The following is a 17,630-nucleotide window of genomic DNA, read 5'->3' on the forward strand; positions in this document are numbered from 1 at the left end:
ATTTTGTACACTCACCTAAAGGATTATTAGGAACACCATACTAATACTGTGTTTGACCCCCTTTCGCCTTCAGAACTGCCTTTATTCTACATGGCATTGATTCAACAAGGTGCTGAAAGCATTCTTTAGAAATGTTGGCACATATTGATAGGATAGCATCTTGCTGTTGATGGAGTTTTGTGGGATGCACATCCAGGGCACAAAGCTCCCGTTCCACCACATCCCAAAGATGCTCTATTGGGTTGAGATCTGGTCACTGTGGGGGCCATTTTAGTACAATGAACTCATTGTCATGTTCAAGAAACCAATTTAAAACGATTCAAGCTTTGTGACATGGTGCATTATCCTGCTGGAAGGAACCATCAGAGGATGGATACATGGTGGTCATAAAGGGATGGACATGGTCAGAAACAATGCTCAGGTAGGTTGTGGCATTTAAACTATGCCCAATTGGCACTAATGGGGCATAAAGTGTGCCAAGAAAAGATCCCCCACACCATTACACCACCACCACCAGCCTGCACAGTGGTAACAAGGCATGATGGATCCATGTTCTCATTCTGTTTACGCCAAATTCTGACTCTACCATCTGAATGTCTCAACAGAAATCGAGACTCATCAGACCAGACAACATTTTTCTAGTCTTCAACTGTCCAATTTTGGTGAGCTTGTGCAAATTGTAACCTCTTTTTCCTATTTGTAGAGGAAATGAGTGGTACCCGGTGGGGTCTTCTGCGGTTGTAGCCCATCCACCTCAAGGTTGTGCGTGTTGTGACTTCACAAATGCTTTGCTGCATACCTCAGTTGTAACGAGTGGTTATTTCAGTCAAAGTTGCTCTTCTATCAGCTTGAATCAGTCGGCTCATTCTCCTCTGACCTCTAGCATCAACAAGACATTTTCACCCACAGGACTGCCACATACTGGATGTTTTTTCCTTTTCACATCATTCTTTGTAAACCCTAAAAATGGTTGTGCGTGAAAATCCCAGTAACTGAGCAGTTTGTGAAATACTCAGACCGGCCCGTATGGGACCAACCATCATGCCACGCTCAAAATTGCTTAAATCACCTTTTTTTCCCATTCTGACATTCAGTTTGGAGTTCAGGAGATTGTCTTCACCAAGACCACACCCCTAAATGCATTGAATCAACTGCCATGTGATTGGTTGATTAGATAATTGCATCAATGAGAAATTGAACAGGTGTTTCTTATAATCCTTTAGGTGAGTGTATGTGCGAAGTAACAGAAAGTAGATTAATTTGTGACCTCATTGTGACCACAATGCGTGGCTTTTTATATATTTATAAGAATGTCTTACTCAGACTAAATTGACTTATACACCTTGTGTCATAATTACCACTTCCCAACTCGTAAATATGAACTTCTCAGAAGAACTTCAAATTGCTATTTGCATATTGCCATTGTGCAAATGCTAGTGTGATTTTAAAGCCGTAAGATGAACTATTTTAGCATTTATGAGGTCAGGTTGCTCTGATGTAAAATTCTGTTATCAATTGGTCTTTCTAGTGGACAAATTTGTTCAGAGAGTAAAAGGCACTTGAGTGTAAACAAAGAGCTTAAAAATGAGCAGCATCCATATGTTTTGTCACATTGGCGTATCCAATTTAGCGCAATTTGGACCGTAATGAATTAGATGGAATGCCAGCAGGAGACATTAAATGAGTTTTAGTTGTTGTAGGTCTGATCTCATTGCATATTAATATTAAAGGCTGTTGGGATCCTTGGCCAAGCATCCTATAGAGCAGAAATGATTTAATCACAGTCTGCTGTTGAACACAGAGCCCCACACTGTGCCTATATACGTGTGTGTGTGTGACATTGAGAGGGAGTGCAGGGGGAGAATAGTAAAAGCAGGTTGGAGAACGCTGAAGGTCAGACTAGAAGAGGAGCTCGGTGGACAACCGCAGGGGTTATCTCACTGAGATGGAGAGTGGCGGCGGGGAGCACGTCTTTACGCATTTAACACTACTTCAATGGTAGCAGTGGGGATGAAGGTCAACGTGGTCAAAAACGCATAAACACAGGCAAATCAACACAGATACACATAGATTATTCGAAGAGGTAACGGTAATCTTATTCACAAAAACAAACTCTCTATCAGGGGAATTTTATAGTAACATTACCAACATACGAAACATTATAATCACAGATCATAAATCTAATGGGATATGTGATTTATGAGATGACATTGTGATTTATAGGGCTGTGGTGACATACTTTTTCTTCTGATATGAGAACATACAACATTTGATCTTTCCTGAAACACAATGCATATCCTCACGCACACAACCTGTAACACAATCCCACATAAGTGTCAGACAAACTCCTATATACCAGTATAGTCCATATTAACACAAAGCAGTCGTTCAAAATATACTTACATAAAGCATGGGTACAACAGTCTGATGAACATTAAACAAACAGCTGTGCACCGACAGGTTTATACACAATATACAGTGGTGTAAAAAGTACAGTTGAAATTAGCAGTAACCCTTTACAGTAAGGGTTTATTTATTATCATTTGAGAATATGAACTAAAAATAAACAACACATTTTACAGCATTGATTGATAAATGATTTGGTAATGATAGTTAACACAAACACAGTTGTTTGTTTGTCAGTTCATTGGCAATATTACAATACAATTTACAAATTAACATTAAATGAAGTTTATTTAACTAAATTCGAGAGGTATAATATGTAATTCAATGGGTTCTGTAATGTGGAAGGACGAGTATGCAAACTTCACGCTAGTGTTGTAGTCAAGACCACCTAAACCGAGACCAAGTCATGACCAAGACCAGGCCGAGACCGAGACAAGACCAAGACTTTAAAGGGTCGAGACCAAGTCAAGACCAGTGCATTAAAACATTTATGCAGCCATATCACCCTGTAGGTCAAGACAGCTTGCCCACTAAAGTTAAGCAGGGCTGAGCCTGGTCAGTACTTGGATGGGAGACCACCTGGGAAAACCAGGTTGCTGCTGGTAGTGGTGTTAGTGAGACCAGCAGGGGGTGCTCACCCTGTGGTCTGTGTGGGTCCTAAAACCCCAGTATAGGTACGGGGACACTATACTGTCAAAAAAGCACCGTCCTTTGGATGAGACGTTAAACCGAGGTCCTGACTCTCTGTGGTCATTAAAAATCCCAGGATCTCCTTCGAAAAAGAGTAGGGGTGTGCCCCGGCATCCTGGCCAAACTTGCCCATTGGCCTACTAGTTCATATGTAAAGCTCTTTGAGTACTGAGAAAACATTACTATGTGTATGTGTGCGTGTGCCATCAGAGAAGTTGATAAAATAATCAAAGGCATTGCAGATATGTGGGAATTTATCTTTGTCTATAAGCAAATTAAAGTGAACAAACACTAAAGAGCTGAAATCAACTAAACCATTTATTCTGAACTGTCTTGCCATTCACTTAACACAATGCAGGCGTTTTTAGTAATAAAATTAGAAAATTGTCATTGGGAGAAACTTAAACAATGCTTAAACAATGCCAACATCATATATGTCAAACCTGAATAAACTGCATAAAATTAATGATTAAAAAAAATTGTGATGTGCCATCAGTTGTGGTCTTGACCGGTCTTGAAATCAATTCCGAGTCCTCTTTGTCTGAGACCGAGACGAGGCCGAGGAAAAATGCGGTCGATTCCAAGATGAGACCAAGACCTTTAAAAGTGGTCTTGAGACCGGTCATGAGAACTACAACACTACTTCACGCTAGTTGGCTTGTTGAGTTAATTTAGCCTATTCAACCTTCCAGGTAAGTTCTGTATGCTATGGTTTATTGTTTAAATAACTGATAATATTACTTTAAACGTACAGACATCTATTCAGCCTGCTGTTCTGTCTGCTATTGTTTAGTTGAATAACTTGCCTTTCCAGATTAAATGTCTGTTCTTCGGCTCAGATTTTGTGAAATAATTTTCTAAATAAACTTGACGTATAGTCCACTGTGACTTATATATTTTATTTTGTCTTAATGACGCATTTTTGAATGATGCGGTTTAAAGTCCGGAAAGTACGGTATACAAATATTAAGTCTTCATAATCAAGGTACCCTTTAACTAATACTGTAGTTCACTAATGTTAACAAACTAAACCTTATTGTAAGCGTTACCAAATTAACACACGGCAGCAAGGTAGAAATGTGATTTTTTTTACATACAACAACACAGCATCTGTCTGACACACAGTAACAAACAGCAGAACGGCAATAGCCCGATACATTTCCCATACACAGCAAAGCAGCATTAGTGTAGCACAGCACAGCAGAAGCATTTTGACTGCGGTTTGTTCATGATGAACACTGAGGCCCACACGCATATCAATGTGGTCGATCACTCTGGTGCAGAAATCTGAAGTCACGCTGTCTAAATTTAGAGCTAGGGTTTATATAAGTCTAGGTGAATGACTCCCTTCCGCAGATTTCTTCTTGCACGTCCTCTCTCACTCTCTCTCTCTCTCTCTGTGTGTGTACTTCTAACCACAATCACAGATGCTTTAATAACCTACAGCTGTTAAAAATACAATCAAACAGCCATGCAAAAAAGCACCACATAAATTTAAGGCTTATACAATGGCAAACGTTATCTTTTATACACATCTCTATTTGTATGTACTGGTGTACACACCAGTGCTATGTAATCTCCTCTATATTTAGTGATGTGAGAAATTGCTCTTATTGAGGGTGGGTGATAGGGTGTAATATCTATAATGACATACTGTGGCTGCAATGCTGTCAAACATATTAACCTGATTACACTCACACTGGCCCCATCAAACAGAAACTGGCAAATCATCGCCATCTGTTCAACGATAAGGGAGGGCCTGATGATGGAGAAGTGCTCCTCGAATGTATGAAATATTCAAACTTCATTACCCTCTTAAAAATATTCATTCATGTGAGATAATAACCGAGGCTCTAGTAATGTCAAATCAATGCTTTGCTATTTTGCGCGTGCTTGTGATTGCATTATTTCCAACCTGATGTGCGCATGAAGGCGGGTTAGACTTTAAGAGGTCCATTTGATAGTAATTAAATTACGCTAATTGTGTCTTAATGGAAGAGATTAGACAGGTTAGATTTCATTTCCAAGCAAAGCTACGTTACACTTGAAAGAGCAGCACATGAGAGCGCTCAACAAACAATTGTGTACTGGTCTAATTTAACTTTAAGAGCTCTATCCTACACCCGGCGCAATGCAGCGCAATGCGCGACACAAGTGTCTTTTGCTAGTTACAACACGGCGCAATTATTATTTTCACGTTTAGCGCCACGTTGTTTAAATAGCAAATGCATTTGCGCCCAATTTCTGGTCTGAAAACGAGGTGTGTTCAGTCGCATTGTTGGCGCATTGCTATTTTGAGGCAACTAAAATAGACTACGCCATTGACCAACAAAAACCTGGTCTAAAGTCTATGGCGCAATAGTGTTTTTGTTATTTAAAGAGCACGTTAGTAATATGCGCCTAGAAACGGGACGACAACGCGGGTTTGCTTATCACACACATGGATGCGCAGCAGCACACAAAAGCTTTTAAATATGAAAATTAAAGGATTAAAATGTAAAATATTATTATTGAGTCTCTTGGACATAAATGAGGACCGAATATGAGATGATAAAAGGCGTAAAGAGCTGCTTCACCTGCAGCCTGGTAAGTAAATAAATGCTTTGCTTTAAACAAATGCATCTGTTTTTAAATGTTTTTTTTTATGCTACCCCACGGATTTATTGTATATGATGACTCTGTACCTGTGGATACAGTGAGATGAGAAACATTTTTAAGTAATGCTTTTTTCCGCACGTTTGTAAATTCTTTATCTTCTGTTTGTTACAAATAAAGTATTTTTAGAGTACAAAACGTTTCTTACATACTAAAAATAGCAGGCTTTTAAATGTATGGCTATCCAATGTCATCAAAAAATAATTTATTTCCATGACTACGAGAAAGAAAACGGCTTTAAAGGTTTTAATCCAAAAAATAACAATTTCAATACAAGTGAAAAACAACACAATGATTTAACATTAATCTTAAACTGGGGATCTTCTTCCTCCACTTAATTTTTCAGTTTACAAAGTCCATCATCTAAATGGGGATTAGACATAGCGCCAGCGCAACTGGCTTTTAAAAGGGATGAGAGCTGAGACTCTCATTGGTTTATTGCACATTAAGCCCACAACACTCCCATTACTCATTAAAAGAATAGGAACAACCCTTTTCGACCATGCACTCGGTGCACAAACTATTTATCCCGTCATTAAATTAGCAAAAGTGGATTTGGACACGTCGATTTAGACCGTGCGCTTAGATCGTTAAAATAGGGCCCTAAATCTTTAAATCAACAATCTTAGCAACTCTCTTTTTCAAGAGGTCACTCTTACGCACACACATTTGTATCAAGATTTATATCCTCAACGCTATCACTATCTCTAACCCTTACACACACCTGTTGACAACATTAGATTTAAAGCAATATATGAATAAAAACAAAAAAACACAGAAGACAAGTCTAACCCGAAATTCAATTTCAGCAATGTAATGTAGCCGATTATAGCCAAACCTACACACACACATATCAGCAGATAAACACATGGGGGAAGGTGAAGACAAGGCCAAAGAGGAGAAGAGAAAAGTGGAAAGGAGAGAGGTCTTAAGACAGTGCTAAAAATATCTCGACGCTGAACTCAATGCTTTCACGGTTTCATGGATTTTACACACACACGAACCGAGAGACCTGGACTGGCAAACAGTCGTCTGGTCTGAAAATCTCTGTTTGAGAAGAGCGAAGTGGGTTACAGACATCTCTGCTTGACAACAAACGCAAACACAATCTAAACGCTAGTATCCACGCCTGCACAAAGCTGAACGGAGAAATTTAGTGTGATAGTAATTTGGCACTAAATGTTTTGGAGCGTGAAAGAAAATGAGGGAGCGTAAAAAAAGTGAAAATGAGGAAAATGTCAGCTGCCACACAAAGATTGCTTCATTTTTTTTACAAATGAAAAGAAACAGAAACACGAGAAAGAGTCAGGTCAAGTCTTTTCATTTGTTTTGTATGCATTGTACTAGTTGTTTAAAATCTACTTTTCAAAGCAGCATACCAGAATATCACATGTTGAAGCCCCAGTAAAAATGTCAGAGAAAGAAATCCATGTTGCATGGTCGAGAGGAAAAATCCTTGGGAGAAATCAGACATACCTGTGGCATATTCTGACATGGGAGGCAGTAACCTGGTCGTCATGGTATCCAAATCTCTGCACTTCTCCTCTCCAGGGAGATGACCTCTGATCCCGGTGAGCCGATTACCATTCGCTCACCTGACACTGAAAAACACAAACCAACAAAGAGAGAGGGTCCTGCGCTGTCTGTCTCCATCACTTTGTTTCCCATGGGTAACCATACATATATACAGGTATATGACACAATATGCTGTGTGTGTGTGTGTGTGTGTGTGTGTGTGTGTGTGTGTGTGTGTGTGTCTTGAGTTATGAGTGGAGACTGCTGGGACAGAACATCAAACTGAAGAATTAAAATCATATTCATAGGCTCAGCCTCATTCAGGTGCATGCTGGTTTATGATGGTTGGTACTGGTGCAACGCTGATCAAGTTGGTCTATGCTGATGAAGCTGGTTGGACATGACAATAAATCAACAAACAATTATTATGTTTACCTTTTTGAACTGAAAACATTTATATTTTCATTACTGCTTTCTAAAGAGGTGTTATTGATGTATGGTTAAGTATTCTGTCATCATTTAATCAAACTGTTGTAATTATTGTTACAAACCTGTATTTCTTTGTTTTGATGAACATGAACGAAGATATTTTGAGGAATGTTTGTAACCAAACCGTTCATGAGCCCCATTCACTTCCATAATATTCTGTTTTATCCCATCCCTTAAGAAAGGAAAATATATTTACCAATATATTACTTGAAATATATTGTAATATATTATTTTCCTTTCCATTTTCCAATACATTATATATTGGCAATACATGGAATAATATATTAATTATAATATATAATATGGTACATATATATATATGTTTAATATATTGCAGTATATTGCAAAATATACAAATGAATGCCGCTTTCAATATATTGCAGATGAATATAATATATGTGTTTATATATCTAAAAATACATGCAATATTATATTTATAAATTTTCACAATATTGTATTCCGATATATATGCAAAAAATGTATGTACAGTATATGTACAGATATAGTGTCACATGTATGTTTACTATATGGTAGAATATATTTCAAATATATGTAAAATTATATGATAATATATACATAAAATACATGTAGATATGTGTTCAATATATTGTGGAATACATTTTAAATATATGTAAAATTAGATGGAAATATATGTACATATATATTGTAATGCACAATATGTGTACATATATGAGAACATGCACATACAATGTATGAAAATATATGGGGATATAAACAGTATATGTAACATCTAAAATATATGAATACTTAAATATGCAACCTATTTTGTATCCTATATACATGTATGCTCTATCTATGCATATATTGCAATGTATTAAAGCATATAAAGACAAACTATTACATGTAAAAAATAAAGTGCCTTTTTTGTTTTAATTGCAATATATTTTGTATCATATATACATGTATGGTCTATGCATTGCAATATATTAAAGCATAAGAAGACAAACTATTGCATGTAAAAATATAGTGCCCTTTTTGTTCTTGATTGCTATATATTTTGTATCATATATACATGTATGGTTTATGCATATATTGCAATATATTGGAAAATATAAATATTAAATCCCATATATGGGAATATGTTGCCTAATGTATTACATGATATTTTCCAATATACTGCAATATATTTTTGTTTCGTAAGGGATGGCAGTCAGTGAGGCTCATGATCGGTTTGGTTATAAATATACGTCAAAATATCTTCATTCATGTTCATCAGATCAAAGAAATGTATGAGAGTGAAAAAATTATGACAGAATTTTTATATTTGGGTGAACTATGCCTTTAATACTTTGGTTTGTGACGCAAGACGCTCAACGATTTCAAAACAAGCGATTTCTGCTGCTTGTTTGGGATAAATGCTGTAAAATTTTTGGTTTGGGGTTCAGGCTGTTTTGTACTACAATAAGCTCTTTTATCTCAGAAGATCAAGGAACATTGTATCCCTTATGATATGACGCCTTGCTGTTTCCTGTGGCCTGGTTATGGATTAATCCTTGCAACTCCCTCATGAGACCCGTTACCCCTGAGGGTGGTGAGAATATTAATTCGGTGAAATGTCTGAAACTTTGCCCTGCAGTTCATGGGGTGTGAACTGTATGTGTGTGTTTATCTCTCATCTATTGTAAAATAAAAACAAACCATTCTCTTTTACTGCTGTTTTACAATATAAAAGGAAATAACTTCTAGATGGCAACCATCCTGAAGTTTAGCTTCAATCCTACATATAAATGTATGCATTTTGAAGATGCTTTCATTCAAAGCGTCTTACTATGCATCACAAGGGGAACATTTTGACAGTATGTGTGTTCCCTGGGATTTGAACACTTTTGCTGTTAAAACTAGTTAAAATGCCTGGTTCCAACAAAGCAGTAGCATCAACATCCCATAAGAGAGATAGCAACCATAACATCATAATGTGAAACAGTTTTGTTAATCTAAATGGGCTTTCATCAAAACTAACGGCAGTAAATGATGGATTACCACAAGGACCTGTTTTAGGGCCTTTGTTATTCTCAATATACAGTACAGTACATGCTGTCCCTTGGCAACTTAATTAAAAAATATGTAATTAGTTTCCATAGTTATGCAGATATATATTTCATTAAGAGCAAATGAAATCTGTAAATGAGCCAACCCCAACACCAATGGAAGATGATGCCGGCCCATGGAATGACCTCATACGATGCCCTCAGATGACCCAATGCTAGTGGAATAACACATAAGATACACTAGATACATTTTTAATACTGTTTGATGCTCAAACAAGATGTGAATTTTGTGCCAGCCTGCATATTATAAGTGAGGCAGCAACGTCAACCTTTGACTGATCACAGAATTTTTATAAAACTACGGCAACCCAAAAAAGCAACTGTTACATCTGCTTAGACTTTTAGTTGCAAATGAGACCTGTTTGTCTACCCACCTGTCTGCACACTATTTCATTTGTTAGCTGTAATCCAAGGACTTTCTCATGGTTGCATTATCTTACATCAGATTAAGTTAGGACACAGAGGCACAAGCATATGCTGGATGGTGCTGCAGTAAATAACAATTTAGATTAAGAGATTAAGAGGATCTGATGGGTGTAGATTGACTGCAATGAGAAAACACAGAACAGCAGAATGGAGAGGAGCAAGGTGCCCGAACAAAGCTTGAAAAGAAAGTTTGACCTGAAAAACGAATGAGACCTAACAGCATAAGCATACTAAAATGGAGAGAGGAAGATCAACCAAAATCTTATAATCACCTTGGACACAGCCTCAATATTACTGCAATGCATGCAGGGACTTCCAGCAGCACTACCTAAGAAAAATCCCACCCTTTATCACTGTGGCTCCAGATTCTAGCATCAGGTAATGGACTCGCTTCCTTGTGCCGCCCAGCTTTGCAGGCAGATAAACGAGCCAATTAAAAGCTTTTGAGCAGAGCCAAGGGCGACAAGGTACTTCCACACATTCTGTAATACAAGACAGGCATCAGGATGTCCTCTGAGCTTGTGCTTCGATCCTAAATCAATGACTTGACTGAACAGATACCCACCCGGTGGAACATTTATTACTCGGTGTATAAACGTTCATACATTGATAATTATGTTTTTTTTCTGATATTCCTTCAAATAGACACAATTTAGACCATTTACAGTTAAAGCATTGAAATACAAAAGTGAATCCGATTTGAAATTGTTTAAATTCATGAGACACATTAGGGCAAATTTCTCATTAGAAAAAATCAGATCAGGACCCTTAAGCAAATGTCACCATTTGTTCCAAAACAGGCAATTAATCGCCAAAGTCCCAAAACAGGCAATAAATCGCCATAATCGTCAAAGTCCCAAAACAGGCAATTAATCGGCATAATCGCCAAAGCCAGGCAATTAATCGCCATAATCGCCAAAGTCCTAAAACAGGCAATTAATCCCCAAAGTCCCAAAACAGGCAATAAATCGCCATAATCGCCAAAGTCCCAAAACAGGCAATAAATCGCCATAATCGCCAAAGTCCCAAAACAGGCAATAAATCGCCATAATCGCCAAAGTCCCAAAACAGGCAATAAATTGCCATAATCGCCAAAGTCCCAAAACAGGCAATTAATCGTCATAATCGCCAAAGTCCCAAAACAGACAATAAATCGCCAAAGTCCCAAAACAGGCAATTAATCGCCATAACCGTCAAAGTCCCAAAACAGGCAATTAATCGGCATAATCGCCAAAGTCCCAAAACAGACAATAAATCGCCAAAGTCCCAAAACAGGCAATAAATCGCCATAATCGTCAAAGTCCCAAAACAGGCAATTAATCGGCATAATCGCCAAAGCCAGGCAATTAATCGCCATAATCGCCAAAGTCCTAAAACAGGCAATTAATCCCCAAAGTCCCAAAACAGGCAATAAATCGCCATAATCGCCAAAGTCCCAAAACAGGCAATAAATCGCCATAATCGCCAAAGTCCCAAAACAGGCAATAAATCGCCATAATCGCCAAAGTCCCAAAACAGGCAATAAATTGCCATAATCGCCAAAGTCCCAAAACAGGCAATTAATCGTCATAATCGCCAAAGTCCCAAAACAGACAATAAATCGCCAAAGTCCCAAAACAGGCAATTAATCGCCATAACCGTCAAAGTCCCAAAACAGGCAATTAATTGCCATAATCGCCAAAGTCCTAAAACAGGCAATTAATCGCCAAAGTCCCAAAACAGGCAATTAATTGCCATAATCGCCAAAGTCCCAAAACAGGCAATTAATCGCCATAATCGCCAAAGTCCTAAAACAGGCAATTAATCGCCAAAGTCCCAAAACAGGCAATTGTCACGGCTAGTGCGTGTCATGTTTTGTGTGTGTCTCCACTTACGTCATCTGGACTATTCACAGACTGATTGCTCATCTAACCTGTTCCTTGTTTAGTCTTTGTGTATTTATACTGCTGTCTGTTTCACACTTGTCGCCGGTAGATTGTCATTGCAACCATGTCTGCTCCCTGTGTCACGTTTTTGATGTTCCTGTGTTTGGTTACCTGTTACTCCTCGTGTTATTATTTCCAGTTTTATCATTAAATGTTATTTATTTTCCGAACTCTGCATTTGTGTCTTCACTTCACCTGCGTGTCATGACAGCAATTAATCGTCATAACCGTCAAAGTCCCAAAACAGGCAATTCATCGCCAAAGTCCCAAAACAGGCAATAAATCGCCATAATTGCCAAAGTAAAAAACAGGCAATAAATCGCCATAATCGCCAAAGGAAAAAAAAACAGACAATAAATCGCCATAATCGCCAAAGTCCCAAAACAGGCAATTAATCGTCATAATCAACAAAGTCCCAAAACAGGCAATAAATCGCCATAATAGCCAAAGTCCCAAAACAGGCAATTAATCATCATAATCGACAAAGTCCCAAAACAGGCAATTAATCACCATAATCGCCAAAGTCCCAAAAACAGGCAATTAATCGCCATAATCGCCAAAGTCCTAAAACAGGCAATTAATCGACATAATCGCCAAAGTCCCAAAACAGGTAATAAACCGCCATAATCGCCAAAGTCCCAAAACAGGCAATAAATCGCCATAATCGCCAAAGTCCCCAAAACAGGCAAATAATCATTATAATCGCCAAAGTCCCCAAAACAGGCAAATAATCATTATAATCGCCAAAGTCCCAAAACAGGCAATAAATCGTCATAATCGCTAAAGTCCCAAAACAGGCAATTAATCGCCATTATCGCCAAAGTCCCAAAACAGGCAATTAATCGCCATAATCGCCAAAGTCCGAAAATTAGGCAATTAATCGACATAATTGCCAAAGTCCTAAAACAGTCAATTAATCAACATAATCGTCAAAGTCCTAAAACAGGCAATTAATCATCATAATCAACATAATTTATTAAACAACTAATCGTCGGCCAAATTTCATAATCGTGACAGCCCTAAATCTGAATAAAAAATGTGTCTTTGCATAATATCATTCATTTTTGATTGTATGCTGCATGCGGTTGTTATGCAACAAAACATGCTTAAGAGATGTGCATTTATTGTCATTTTACAATGCAGATCAGCCAATCAGAATTCAGGAAGTGTACATAAAATAATTTCGTAGGTGTAGGGAGTCCGACCTTACAGCTCCAGTGGGGTTTGAACACACAAGTCATCTGTCTTACTTAGACTCAGCCCCGCACCCCTGTATAGACATAATGGATGGGCCCCATTATCACCTTACTCTCTCACTGCCACTAAACACATTTCTCCACACAGGTTACTTATTCCATTTGTTTTTCCTGTCAGGATTCTACGAGTGTCACCCTATCCGGTTAAATGGATAATGCATGTGGAGACTTTCTGTGTGACAGCGAGAGAGAGAAAAATACGAATAGGAAAAAAATAAATATTGTGATTTTATGTTTATGGAACATGAAAGCGTTCACGTCTTCGTACTATAAATCCGAAAAGTGTATGTGAAAGTCATCTTTTTGTGATTTACTGTTTTCTAAAATCATCCTACATGATGTAAACAACATGATATGAAAATATAACCTTGATATCTCCTTGAGGTCATGTCAGAGACTGAAATCAATGTGAAATCAATGACAAAGCATTAAGCTTTACAAAAGCTATACATGTTTTGCTTCTGTTCAAAATGGTGTACGATTTAAATAATTAAACACAATACAATATTACACTAAGGCCCATGCCTCACACTGGTTGCCATTTTGTTCATCACGGTGCTTAAAGAGCGTAAAATGAAGGAATTGTCGTTGTGATTGCCCCATTAACTCGATTATCCGTTTTTTAATTATAGCAATTAGTATAATCTTATATATGCTTTGATTAACTGGCCACAATGCTATAGCTTTATTTTACAACTATATTCCATACATTGTTTATATAGCTGTATAATAGGCATAGAGTTTTATAGCTCCACAAGAGAGTAGCCCATCAGTCTGTCTCTTAAGAGATGAATGAGTATTATTTCATTGATGTGCTATCGCTTGTCTTGCTCTCAGCCTGTACTGCTGTGGCTGGTACTGATGATGATGATTTAGGGTAAATGCCACTGTTTGACCTCTGTGAATGTTAAAACATGCTAATACCCACTCCATATCTCTGTGCACATGCCCAGTACAGACCGTCCTTCACGATTATGCGTGTCCACTCGCGACACTCAGAATGTCAGCTCTCCATGGAAACCAGGCCACCAAAAAGCAGCCAGTCTATGACAGAAGACGTTCCATGGCAATGAATTAACATCCGGTAGAACAACAAAGTAATCAAATGAAACACAACTGCAGAGAAACAACCTCAGTCCCAGTCTCTGAAGTGACCAGAAAGGGAATTTGCTATTATTATGATAATAAATGACAGTGACTGCTTTTGTAGGATCCAATTTTCTTGGGCATAAATTTCAGGAGTAATGTGACAGGTATTCGTAAGACATTTATAGGCTTACTTTCAAAGTGTAAGGCTTTGTGACAGACAGAATCTATATTTTGAGTAGCCTTCTCTATTGGGCACTCGCTGATATCTAGAGTTGCGATCGAAGTTTACATACAACTCACAGAATCTGGAAAATGCTGCATATTTTGGAAAAAGTTAAAATTAGTTTTAAATGTATTCCTGCCCTGAACAAGTTATTTCACATGAGAAATGTTTACAGAAAGTTTGCAACAATATGATAACCAAATTCAGTTCAAAAGTTTACAAAAATGATTCATACTGCACTAGTTTGCTGAGTTTACTAGCTTCATTCGCGCGTGAAAGCCGTGAGTGAAATTCTAGTCGTTGAGAAATTCGTGTCATGGGAGCAGGGCTTCTGTGACTCCACTCGCTTTCTGTAATCACGTCACTACTAGAGTAAGCTCCTGATTGGTTAACACGGCGCGTTTTTCCGCGAAAATACGGTTTTCTGTGGCAACGCTCAATTCGCGCCATTCTCGCACAGCGAGACCTCCACACACGCGTCAACGCGTCTTCACATTTACTTAACATTAACTGTAAAAAATTAGCTGTAATTATGCAGCTGGTTGCCTGTAACTTACTGTAGAAGATAAAGACTAAAAATGTTTCATGTTCATTTAACTCTTTCACCGCCAGCATTTTAAAAAAAAAAGTTGCCAGCCAGCGCCAGCGTTTTTCATGATTTTCACAAAAGTTTAATGCCTTCCAGAAAATGTTCTTCTTTAAATATATAAACATACAATATACCAAATGAAAGAACAGACCCTCTGCTTTCAAACAAAAAAAAAAAGGTTCATCCTACCTTCAGTAGTTCTTTTGTAATCAGCTTTTGAATATGAGTAGGTTTCTGCAGAAACACCACATTTTGAGCAAAAAGCAGAGATAATTCCATTTTTGTGACAGACTTTTCATAGAGATCCCATTCAGAGTGATCTTTAAAACAGACACGGACATGCAGCTGCTTGCCATAGGGCATTACTTCCGGGTTTAAAAAGTTGCGAAAGGGCGCCACCTGGTGGATAATAGCGGTATTGCGGAAAGACGGAAATACTCGTCATTGGCGGGGAAGCGTTTTCTCTTGATTGACGAGATATCTCGTCAATGGCGGCGAAAGAGTTAACTTTGAACAAACTGTTGTCAGTAAATAACATAAATGTAAAATCTACAGTACGTTACTGGCAGCTGGTTGCCAGTAATACCCAGTAAGTAATTTCTATAGAAATTTGTTACAGTGTTGAAATCACTCGCGCTTGACGCCTCTACCGCGGCTGGTGTGAATGCAGCATTACAGTTCCCTTTCGAGGGAACTTGCGCTGCGTCACTGCGGTGACACTTTGGGGACGCCTCCAAGAGTAAGTGTGTCTGAATGTGTAGAGATGGCGTTACAGGGACGCAGGAAGTATGGCAAGGGAGACGCAGCACCTTGTTCCCTTCTCAGGGAACAACAGGTACATACGTAACCCGAGAAGTTTTCATGTGTCAAACACAATTATGCAAAAAAGCATTTTGGTATGAATCAACATTCACATAAGATATAAGCATTTAGAGCAAACAGTTTAGCATGTGTGCTTAAAAAGTCTTATTTTTATGATATTATCCTACACTACACAGGGAATATGGATTTTTTTTGAGAAAACTTTATCTTGGATAAAATAGATTCAAGCACTTTAAATGACCTGTATCTATGAATGTATATTTTCAAAAACTTCCCAGGGCCTTGAATATTTTCCCCCACATCCACAAACTTTCAAGGATTTCACAGACCTGTGGGAACCCTGTTTGCTTTGCCAGCACCGCCAGCTCTTGTAGATTCATCCTCTACAATATTAGGAAAATTAGACCTTTCCTAAATGAGCATGCTACGGAAGTCCTAGTCCAGGCTCTTGTCCTGTCCAGACTGGATTATTGCAATGCGTTACTGAACAGTCTACCAGCCTGCACAACCAAGCCCCTACAGATGATCCTAAAATGCTGTGGCAAGAGTGGTCTTCGGTGAGCCAAAGAGGGCGCATGTCACTCCTCTCTTTGTCAAGTTACTCTTGCTTCCTAGCAGCTTGCATCAAATTCAAAGCTATGCTCCTGGTCGTTAAAACCACTACTGGGTCAGCGCCCCCTTAACTCGTTTATACAGACTTATGTACCCTTTCAATCCCTGCACTCTGTCACTGAGCGACGGCTTCTGATGCCATCCCAAAAAATTGAAAACATTCACTATCGCATAGCTTCTTTGGATCTGTTCCACATCTGTGGAATGATCTGCTGGCTGCGACACGATCTGCTGACTCTGTAGCTGTCTTTAAGAATCAGCTAAAACCCATATCTTCCGCCAACACATCACTTACTAATACAGAGCTTAATATCTTTTTCTATTTTCCATCTTTATCTGTACATTTTCTGTGAAAAAAAAACTAACTAAACTAACCCTTGGCTATATACACTGTGTTAGAATTATACAAAGATAGCAGTTTACTTATAATACTGTTCAAAGTTAGTATTAAAGTTAATAAATTATTATTCTTTGATATGCTTATTTTATAAGTTTATTGATCTAGTTTAAATACATTTAAATTTTGCTACGCCTGTCATGTGCTTTTGTTAATGATCTGCATACTGCATACTCTGCATGTTGCGACAGTGTCCACCTCCCACAGACATATAAAAACATATATATATATGTTAATCCATATATCATGCTGTGTAGTGTAGTTTATATAATGAATGGACTAAATCTATATTTCTAGTTTAAATTGTTTTATGCAACAGCAATAAAGTGGTGATGCTGTGAAACACTCGTATACTTTAATTACTTGCTTTGATGGTAAAATTGCAACTTTCTGTGTTCACATAAACAAAGCACTGTCACTTTAATTTACTCAGCAGTGTTGCCAAGTCATAAGGAATTTGTCTAGTT

This window comes from Misgurnus anguillicaudatus, chromosome 19 (genome assembly GCF_027580225.2).
Source record: "Misgurnus anguillicaudatus chromosome 19, ASM2758022v2, whole genome shotgun sequence".
Taxonomy (NCBI): Eukaryota; Metazoa; Chordata; class Actinopteri; order Cypriniformes; family Cobitidae; genus Misgurnus; species Misgurnus anguillicaudatus.